The sequence below is a fragment of the Carlito syrichta genome, unplaced genomic scaffold (assembly GCF_000164805.1).
Source record: "Carlito syrichta isolate Samal-C Ts95f unplaced genomic scaffold, Tarsius_syrichta-2.0.1 Scaffold306175, whole genome shotgun sequence".
Classification (NCBI taxonomy): Eukaryota; Metazoa; Chordata; class Mammalia; order Primates; family Tarsiidae; genus Carlito; species Carlito syrichta.
Genome location: NW_007250271.1, coordinates 37,071 through 47,497, shown reverse-complemented (window position 1 = coordinate 47,497; position 10,427 = coordinate 37,071). Strand labels below are relative to the sequence as shown.

At 40.5% G+C, this 10,427-nt stretch overlaps 1 protein-coding gene and 1 pseudogene across 3 annotated transcripts in view; one reads left to right on the top strand and one right to left on the bottom strand.

Annotated features, from left to right (window-relative positions):
- The window catches only part of WNK3 (WNK lysine deficient protein kinase 3), a 127,831-nt gene that overhangs the window by 98,111 nt on the left and 19,293 nt on the right, over positions 1-10,427 (bottom strand). The gene's annotated exons all lie outside the window — the stretch shown is intronic.
- Positions 559-10,427, top strand: part of LOC110596067 — a 16,410-nt pseudogene continuing 6,541 nt past the window's right edge.

Here is a 10,427-nt window from a genome sequence, read left to right as displayed (position 1 = left end):
GCACTCCAGTCTGGGTGACAGAGTGAGACTCCAACTCAAAAAAAATAAAAAATAAATAAAAACAAAAATAAAAAAATAAATTAAAAAAAATATATATATATAATCTGAAAATAATTTACAATATAACACTTTATACATAAAAAAGAACCATTCTGCCAGGCTCAGTGGCTCAGCCTGTAATCCTGTGCTTTGGGAGGTCAAGGTGAGTGAATTGCCTGAGCCCGCAGGTTCCAGACCCGCCTGGGCAACTTGGCGAAACCTCATCACTACAATAAATCAAAAAAATTAGCCGGGCATGGTAGCGCACGCCTGTAGTTCCAGCTACTTGGAAGGCTGAGGCAGAAGGATCACCGGAGCCCAGCAGGTCGAGGCTGCGGTGACCGAGAGCGACCACTGCCCTCCAGTCTGGGCGACAGAGTGAGACTCCAACTCAAAAAAAGAACCATTCTGAACAATACTAAATGTTCTACAGCTACATTTTCTTGTATAAATGCATAGAAAAAGGACTAGATGGATACACAAATGAGTAATGCAGTTATCTCTGGAAACTAGAAGAAGATGACTGGCATGGAAGAGTCTTTTCCTCAGATGACAACCACAGTCACCCAGCTAATGTAAAGACACACCTAAGTTTTAGTTTCCTAAGACTTTATTTTTTGTATTTAAGTTTTTAATCCACCTGGAATTCAGTGTTGTATATGGAGTATTTTCTTCCAGATGGTCAATCAGTTGCACTAGCATCACTTAACTATTTTTTTTCCATTCACTTGAAGAACACGTTTGTCATATGTTAAGTTTCCATCTATACTGGGTTCTGCTTCCTTCCACCAATCTATTCCCATGTTAGTTTAAAATACTGTTTCAATTCAGTGACTTCCAAGTATGTTTAATAACTGGTAAGGCAAGTCACTTTCCTATTCTTCATTATTTTCTTGGCTATTCTTATCTTTTATATTCCATACAAACATTATGACTACTTTTCCAATTAAAATAAAAGAGAATCTGTTGGAATTCTAATTAGAATTATATTAGGTGTATATATTAATTCAGCAAAAACTGGCATCTAAAAATCATCTAAGTACATGGTCTATATCTTTCCATTTGTCTGGAGCCTCAGTAAGGTATTTTTGTGTTAAGGCTGTGGGGACTGATACTCTCTCAACTTTTTTTCCTAAGTCACATGTTTAACTTTATTCTAAAATTTACATTTAGTAAACCTGGCTCTTCTGATATATAGTTCCATGAATTTCAACAAATACATAGTCATGTAATCACTACCAAAATCAAAATACAGAACAGCTCCATCACACCACCCCCACACCAATAAAAAACTTCTTTGTGCTGTCCCTTTAGAGTCAAATCCTCTCTTCACTCTAAACCCTGGAAAACATTATTTATTAGTCCTACAAGTCTGTTTATTCCAAAAGTAGACAGTATTTATCTAGTTTTTGAGCCAGGTATCTTTCACTTAGTATAATGATCCATATTGTTTCAAGTATCAAATAGTTTGCTGCTTTTAATTATTGGATAGTATTCCACTTACGAATGTACTAGTCTTTTTATCTATTCCACAAATGAAGGATATTTGGGTGATTTCTAGTTGGGGCAATTACACATAAAGCTGCTGTGAAAACTCATATACAGGTTTTCATGTGAACATGAGGTTCTTGGGTAAATATTTCAAGTGGGATCCTTTTGTGGTTCATAAGTGTGATGACTGGGTTTTCAGGCACATGTGTGAGATATGTCTCCCTTAAACTTTGTTATGGCCTAGGCACATTACACATCTTATGTAATTAAAAAAAAAATCAAGTAGGATTGATGGGCCACATGTTTAACTTTACAAGAAACCAACAAAGTGCCAAAGTGATTCTACATTTTGTGTTTCCACCAGCAATATATGAGAATATTTGAGAGCTTCTCCACATGCACTATCCTCACCAGTAGTTGAGACTGTCAGAAATTTTTTGCTTGTTTTTAGTCATTCTAGTAGGTGTATAAGGTATATAGAGAACATCAGATTATAGTTTTAATTTCTATTAATGATTAATGATATTGAGCATCTTTTCATGTGCTTACTTGCCATACATATTTCATCTTCTTTGGTAAAATGTCTGTTGAAATCGTTAGTTCATTTTTTAACTGGGTTGTTTGATTTTATTATTGAGTATTGAGAGTTCTTTATATCTTATAGTCAGATATAAGACCTTTGTCATATAAAAGATTTGAAAATACTCTCTGCCAGTCTGTGGATTACCTTTTCTTTCTCTTAACAGTGTCTTTCACAGAGGAAATACTTTAATTTTTTTGAAGTCAATTTTATGTTTTTTTTTTGTTTTTTTTTTTTTACGAATCATGCTTTCACTGTTTTAGTCAAGTATTATTTGCCTAACCACAGGTCACAAAAATTTTCTTTTATGTTTTCTCCTAAAAGTTTTACTGTTTATGTTTTACTTTTTTTAGTTCATGCTCCATTTTGAGTTTTTGTATAAGGTGGGAGATTTAGGCTGAGATTCATTTTGTTGAATATGCATGTCTAACTGTTCAGCATCTTTTTTGAAAAAATTAGTTTCTAGGCTGGGCATGGTGGCTCACGCCTATAATCCCAGCACTTTGGGAGGCCAAGATGAGAGGACTGTCTGAGCCCACAGGTTCGAGACCAGCCTGGGCAACTTGGCGAGATTTCATCTCTACAAAAATCAAGAAAAATAAACTGGGTATGATGGCTCTTGCCTGTGGTTCCAGCTACTTGGAAGGATCACCTGAGCCCAGCAAATAGAGGCTGCAGTGATTGTGAGTGTGCCATTGCCCTCCATCCTAGGTGACAGAATGAGACTCAAACTCAAAAAAAAAAGAAAAGAAAAACTACCCTTTTATTTTCTTCTTCTTCTTCTTTTTGAGTCAAAGTTTCACTCTGTTGTCCAGGCTGTAGTGCAGTGGCTTGACCTCTTGGGCTCAGGCAATCCTTCTGCCTCAGCCCCTCAAATAACTGGGATTATCACCACATCCAGTTTATTTTGTGATTTTTGTAGAGACAAGGCTTCGCTATACTGCCTAGACTGGTCTCGAACTCCTGGGCTCAAGCAATTTGCCCGTCTTGGCCTCCCAAATTGCTAGGATTACAGGCACGAGCCACCATGTTTGCTGAACCTTTCTATGCTAAATTGCCATTGTAATGTTTTCTTAGTTAAGAAAGGTAGATTTGGCCGGGCTCAGTGGCTCAGCCTGTAAGCACTTTGAGAGGCCAAAGAGAGTGGACAGCCTGAGCCCGTGGGTTCAAGACCCACCCAGGCAACTTGGCAAGACCTTGTCTCTACAATAAAAATCAAAAACTAGCCAGGTGTGGTAGTGAGCGCCTGTAGTTTCAACTACTTGGAAGGTTGAGGTGGAAGGATCGCCGGAGCCCAGCAGGTCGAGGCTGCAGTGGCCAGGAGTGGCCACTGTACTCCACTCTGGGCGACAGAGTGAGACTCCAACTCAAAAAAAAAAAAAAAAAAAAAACACAAGAAAGGTAGATTTATTAATGAGAAGATATGTTGTAAAGGGTACAGCAGGCAGAATAGTAGCGATAGCATCTGCTGTCTGCTGCCATTGAACTTAAAAAAAATATCACTTGACCATATTTGTTTAGTACTATTTCTGAACTCTATTCTGTTCAATCGATCTGTGCCTATATTTTTGCCAATACCATACATGTTTTAATTACTGTAGCTTTAGAGTAAGTCTGGAAATCAGTTAACATGAATTCTCTAAACTTTTTCTACTTTATCAAAATTTTTCTGACTGTTCTAGTTCCCTTGCCTTTTCCTATTGACTTTAGAATCAGCTTGTCAACATCTCTAAAAATTCCCACTAAGATTTTAACGTAACTGCCTTGAATCTCTAGGTAATTTCAATAAGATTAACATCTTAATAATATTGAGCCTTCCAACCCCAATCAATCTATTTAAGTCTTCTTTGATTTCTTTCATCAGTGTTTTATAGTTTTCAACTTACAGATTCTGCAAATATTTTGTTATATTTATACTATTGCAAATGGTACTTGTTAAAAATTGTGATTTCCGTGCGTGGATTGCCTGAGCCCACGGGTTCCAGACCCGCCTGGGCAAGCGAGACCTCATCTCTACAATAAATCAAAAAATTAGCTGGGCGTGGTAGCGCGTGCCTGTAATTCCAGCTACTCGGAAGGCTGAGGCAGAAGGATCGCCAGAGCCCAGCATGTCGAGGCTGTGGTGGCCGGGAGCGGCCACGGCACTCCAATCTGGGTGACAGAGTGAGACTCCAACTCAAAAAAAAAAAAATTGTGATTTCCAATTATCCATTGCTAGCATATAGAAATATAATTGCTTTTTTGTGTATTAACCTTGTATCCTGCAACCTTCAGAAAAACCACTTAGTTCCAGGAGATTTTTTGTAAATTCCTTGGGATTTTTATGTAGTTAATTTTGTCAACTGTAAGTAGAGAGAATTTTATTTCTTCCTTCCCAATCTGCATTCCTTTTATTTCTTTTGTATGCCTTATTTCACTGGCTAGGACTTCCAATACAATGCTGAGTAGAATTGGTGAGAGCAGACATCCTTGTCTTGTTAGAGGAAAAGTGTTCAGTCTTTATCAGATTAAGGAAATTCCCTTCTACCGAAAGTTTACTGAGAGTTTTTATCATAAATGGATACTGATTTTTTTCTTTCTTTCTTTTTTTCTGGTATCCATAGCTTTTGGCATAGCTCTTCCTTCTTAATAGGTATTCTTTTTAAAAATTTATTTATTTAGCCAGGCTCAGTGGCTCAGCCTGTAATCCCACGCCTTTGGGAGGCTGAGGTGAGTGGATTGCCTGAGCCAACGGGATCAAGACCCGCCTGGAAAGCAAGACATCATCTCTATAATAAATCAAAAAATCAGCCGGGTGTGGTAGCGCGCGCCTGTAATTCCGGCTACTCGGAAGGCTGAGGCGGAAGGATCGCCGGAGCCCAGCAGGTCGAGCCTGCGGTGGCTGGGAACGGCCACTGCACTCCAGTCTGGGCGACAGAGTGAGACTCCAACTCAAAAATAAATAAATAAATAAATAAATAAATAAATAAAATTTATTTATTTATTATAAACATGTAGGGTACAATTCAGGGTTAGGTATACAAACACTGATCATGCAGGTACCCTTGTTGATGAGGTATGCCCCTTTCAAATGCCTTTTCTGCTTCTATTGAAATGATCATGCTTTTTTATTATTTATTTTGTTACTATGTCAAATTACATTGATTTTCAAACGTTGAACAATACTGACATTACTGGGAATCCTCTACATAGCTCTGTGTTATCCTTTTGATGTATTGCTGGATCCAACATGCTAATATTATGTTGAGCATTTTTTCATCTATGTTTGTGAGGGGCCTTAGTCTGTAGTTTTCTTGTAATGTAATGTCTTTATCTGGTTTTGGATGGGCTATGCTGTCTCTTTTTTTTTTTTTTTTTTTGAGTTGGATTCTCACTCTGTCACCCAGACTGGAGTGCAGTGGCCGTTCCCAGCCACCGCAGGCTCGACCTGCTGGGCTCCGGCGATCCTTCCGCCTCAGCCTTCCGAGTGCCGGGAATTACAGGCGCGCGCTACCACACCCGCCTGAGTTTTGATTTATTGTAGAGATGAGGTCTTGCTGCCCAGGCGGGTCTCGAACCCGCGGGCTCAGGCAATCCACTCACCTCAGCCTCCCAAAGGCGCGGGATTACAGGCTGAGCCACCAAGCCCAGCTAGGGCTATGCTGTCTTGAAGCAATCTTTACTTTGGAAAAGTCACTACACAAATGAAGGCTTTGTTGGGCACAATGCTCACACCTGTAATCCCAGCACTTTGGGAGGCGGAAGCGAGAGGACTGCCTGAGTCCAGGGGTTTGAAACAAGCCTGGGCAAGACCTCATCTCTACAATAAACAAGAAAAATTAGCCGGACATGGTGATGCACGTCTGGTGGTCCAGCTACATGGAAGGCTGAAGTGGAAGGATCACCTGAGCCCAGCAAGTCTAGATTGCGGTAACCATGAAGTGTGCCACTGCACTCCCACATGGGTGACAGAGTGAGACTTCTACGAAAAACAAAACAAAACAAAAACAAATGAAGCCTTGGGCCTCTACTTTCCCATCCTATACCAGAAATAAGAAACTCAGATTTTCCAGGTATACATACACTCTATCAGCAGGAAGAGATACAGTTATCTCTTTTCCAATGTTTCTACTGCTCTATTTTGTGGTCTTATCGATTTTGCTAAAATAGCTACAATATTGAAAATGAAAAAAAAAACAAAACAGTAACAATCATCAATGCCTTACTATAGATTTTCATAAACACAGCTTTATCACCTTACAGCTTAGAATGTTTACTGGGTTTTCTTTCTGTTTTCTCAAATAGTTTAAAATGTTGAAGTAATTTCCTTACATTCCTACTTTACCTTCAGTTTTTAATTAGGAGTGGTTGCTGCATTTTATTTTCTCAGCACCAACTGATATAATCATATGGTTTGTTGGTAGGCTTCCTGATTTGAAACTATTCTTAAATTCTTAAAACCTACCTAGTTGCAGCATATTATTCTTTTGATCCACTGGGGAATTATATTTGCTAAAATTTTACTAAACAACTTAACACTTATATTCATATATGAGACATCTATAGTTTTCTCCTTTTTGTAAAGAATTTGGTATTAAGACTGCACAAGCTTCATTAAATTAATTGGGGTAAAGTAATGTTAACACTGGAATCACTTGTAATTTGAAGGTTATCAAGAACTCAAGCTTTGAATTCACATGCTTGTGATGTTTTTTTTTCTCTTTATGACTATAAAAAAATTGAAACATAAAAAATAAGAATGGAGAAGTGATGTTCAAAGGGTACAAAGCCTCAAGTAGACAAGACGCATATTTTTTTTGAGACATGCCGCACAGTGTGGTGATAAAGCAAATTATAATGTACTGAACATTTCAAAATAGCTGAAAGTAAATATTTTCTTCTTTTTTTTTTTTGAATCAGGGGCTCACTCTGTCACCCAGGCTAGAGGGTAGTGAGTGGCACAAACACAGCTCACTGCAGCCTCGACCTCCTGGGCTCAGGTGATCCTTGTGATTCAGCCTCCCGAGTAGCTGAGACTACAGGCACATGCTACCACATCCAGCTAATGTTTTTATTTACTTTTGTAGAGATGAGGTTTTGCTATGTTGCCTAGGCTCTTCTCAAGCTCCTGGGCTCAAACAATCCTCCCACCTTGGCACCCCAAAGTGCAGGGATTACAGGTGTGATCTCAATGCCTGGCCACTGAGAGTAAATTTTTTTTTTTTTGAGCTGGAGTCTCACTCTGTCGCCCAGACTGGAGTGCAGTGGCCGCTCCCGGCCACCGCAGCCTCGACCTGCTGGGCTCCGGCGATCCTTCCACCTCAGCCTTCCAAGTAGCCAGAATTACAGGCGCGCGCTACCATGCCCAGCTAATTTTTTTATTTATTGTAGAGATGAGATCTCGCCTGCCCAGGAGGGTCTCAAACCTGTGGGCTCAGGCAATCCACTCACCTCACCCTCCCAAAGGTGCGGGATTACAGGCTCAGCCACCGAGACTGGCTTGAGAGTAAATTTTAAATGTCATGTTCTCACCACAAAAACTGATAAGCATTTGAGTAATAGATATGTTACTTAGCTTGATTTCATTATTTCACGTTATATTATATTGACAAATCATAACATTAGTTTGTACCCCATAAATATATGCAACTATAATTTTCCTTTTTTTTTTGAGTCAAGGTATAAATCTCTCACCCAGGCTGAAGTGCATGATCATGACTCATGCAGACTTGACATCCTGAGCTTAAGCAATCCTTCTGCCTCAGCCTCCCAAGTAGCTGTAAGGCATGCGACATCACGCCCAGCTAATTTGCTATTTTTTGTCGAGACAAAGTCTTGCTATGTTATCCAGGTTGGTTTTAAACTCCTGGGCTCAAGCAATCCTCCCACCTCAGCCTCCCAAAGTGCTGGGATTACAAGGATGAGCCACCATACCTGGCAAATAAACCATATTATCTTATACTTCTTTATTCTCTTCCAGAATATGGCTATATCATTTCTCTTTTTTTTCCCCAATGTATTTTTTCCCCTCTTTTCTTCATCAGGCTCATTAATCATACTTCAAAAATAGTAGACTTTATTTATCTTACTACTTTTATAATTTTTTTTTTTTGAGTTGGAATCTCACTCTGTCGCCCAGACTAGAGTGCAGTGGCCGCTCCCGGCCACCGCAGCCTCGACCTGCTGGACTCCGGTGATCCTTCCGCCTCAGTCTTCCAAGCAGCTGGAACTACAGGCGCGTACTACCACGCCCAGCTGATTTTTGATTTATTATAGAGATGAGGGCTCGCCAAGTTGCCCAGGCGGGTCTTGAACCTGCGGGCTCATGCAATCCACTCACCTCAGCCTCCCAAGGTGCCGGATTACAGGCTGAGCCACCGAACCCGGCTACTTTTATAATTTTTTATTTACTCCAGTTATCTTTATTAACTCCCTCTTGCTTGCTTTTGCTGTTATTTTCCTAATTTCTTAAGATGAGCTCTAAATTCCTTTTAGTTACTGTTCATTAATAATGAAAATCTTGGCCAGGCATGGTGGCTCAAGCTTGTCATCCCAGCACTTTGGGAGGCCGATGTAAGGGGAATGCCTGAGCCCATGGGTTTGAGAACAGCCTGAGCAACTTGGCAAGATGTCATCTCAATAAATAAAATATTAGCCAGGCATGGTAGCACATGCCTGGAGTTCCAGCTACTTGGAAGGCAGAGGCAGAAGGATCGCTGGAGTCCAGCAGGTCGATGGTGGGGTAGCCATGAATGTGCGAGTGGAGTGGAGTATACTCCAGCCTGGGCGACAGAGCAAGAGCCAAAAAAATAATAAATAAATAATGTGAAATATTTTAGGCTATAAATTTCCTACCGTGTGTAATTTTTATGGTGGCCCACAGTTTCTGTTGTCATGTCGTCTCTTTTTCATTGCTTCCTGGTTTATAAATTTGGTTTTTATTTTCTTCTTGATTCAAAATTTATCCAGGAGTGTGATTTCTGTTTTCCAATTAGTTAAGAAACTTTTGGGCTGAACTTGGTGGCTCAAGCCTGTAATCCCAGCACTTTGGAATGCCAAGGGAAGGGCATTTGCCTGAGCCCATGGGTTCAAGAACAGCCTGGGCAATTTGGCAAGACCTCATCTCTACAATAAAAATAAACAAATTGGCTGGGTGTGGTAGCACGCACCTGTAGTTCCGGCTACTTGGAAGGCTGAGGCAAAGGAATGTCAGAGTCCAGCAGCTCGATGTTGGGGTGGCTGTGAGTGTGCCATTGCACTCCAGCCTGGGCAACAAAGTGAGGCTTCAACTCAAAAAAAAAAAAAAAAAAACTTAAAAAAAGAATCTTTTGGTTGTTTCATTATTTATTACCAATTTTATTAAGTAATGCAAAGTATAAAATCTCTTTTGACTTAATTTTTCTTTAACTTAACATCTGCTTTGGACTACATACATAACCAACTTTTTTAGAGGTTTGAAGGTATTTAAAATGTATATTTCCTGCTTCAAGAATATAAAGTTCTACATATTCATCAAATGAAGTTTGTAGATTGTGGATTATATTATTCAATTACTCTATATTTATTCACTTTTTGTGTATCAGATCTCTCCTATTCTGAAAGAAAGGCACCTGACATTTCCTACTCCAACTATACGTTTATCCTTTTTTGAATCTATTAGCGGTTTCTGTGTTTAAATTATTAGCTAAAATAGTTTTGATAGCCGGGCTCGGTGGCTCAGCCTGCAATGCCGCACCTTTGGGAGGCTGAGGTGAGTGGATTGCCTGAGCCCGAGGGTTCGAAACCCCCTTGGGCAGGCGAGACCTCATCTCTACAATAAAATCAAAAATTTGGCCGGGCGTGGTAGCGCGCGCCTGTAGTTCCGGCTACTCGGAAGGCTGAGGCTGTGGTGCCCGGGAGCGGCCACTACACTCCAGTCTGGGTGACAGAGTGAGACTCCAACTCAAATAAAAAACAAAAATAAATAAAACAAAATAGTTTTGGTGTCTACAGATTTTGATATTTTTTTTCTGGAGTCGGAGTCTCACTCTGTCCACCCAGGCTGAAATGCAGTGGCACACTCACAGCCACCACAGCCTCGACCTGCTGGGTTAAGGTAATTCTGCTTCCGCCTTCCAAGTAGCCGGAACTGGCCAGGTTCGGTGGCTCAGCCTGTAATCCCGCACCTTGGGAGGCCGACGTGAGTGGATTGCCTGAGCCCGCGGGTTCGAGACCTGCCTGGGCAACATGGCAAGACCGCATCTCTACAATAAATCAAAAATCAGTCGGGCATGGTAGTACACGCCTGTAGTTCCAGTTACTCGGAAGGCTGAGGCGGAAGGATCGCCGGAGCCCAGCA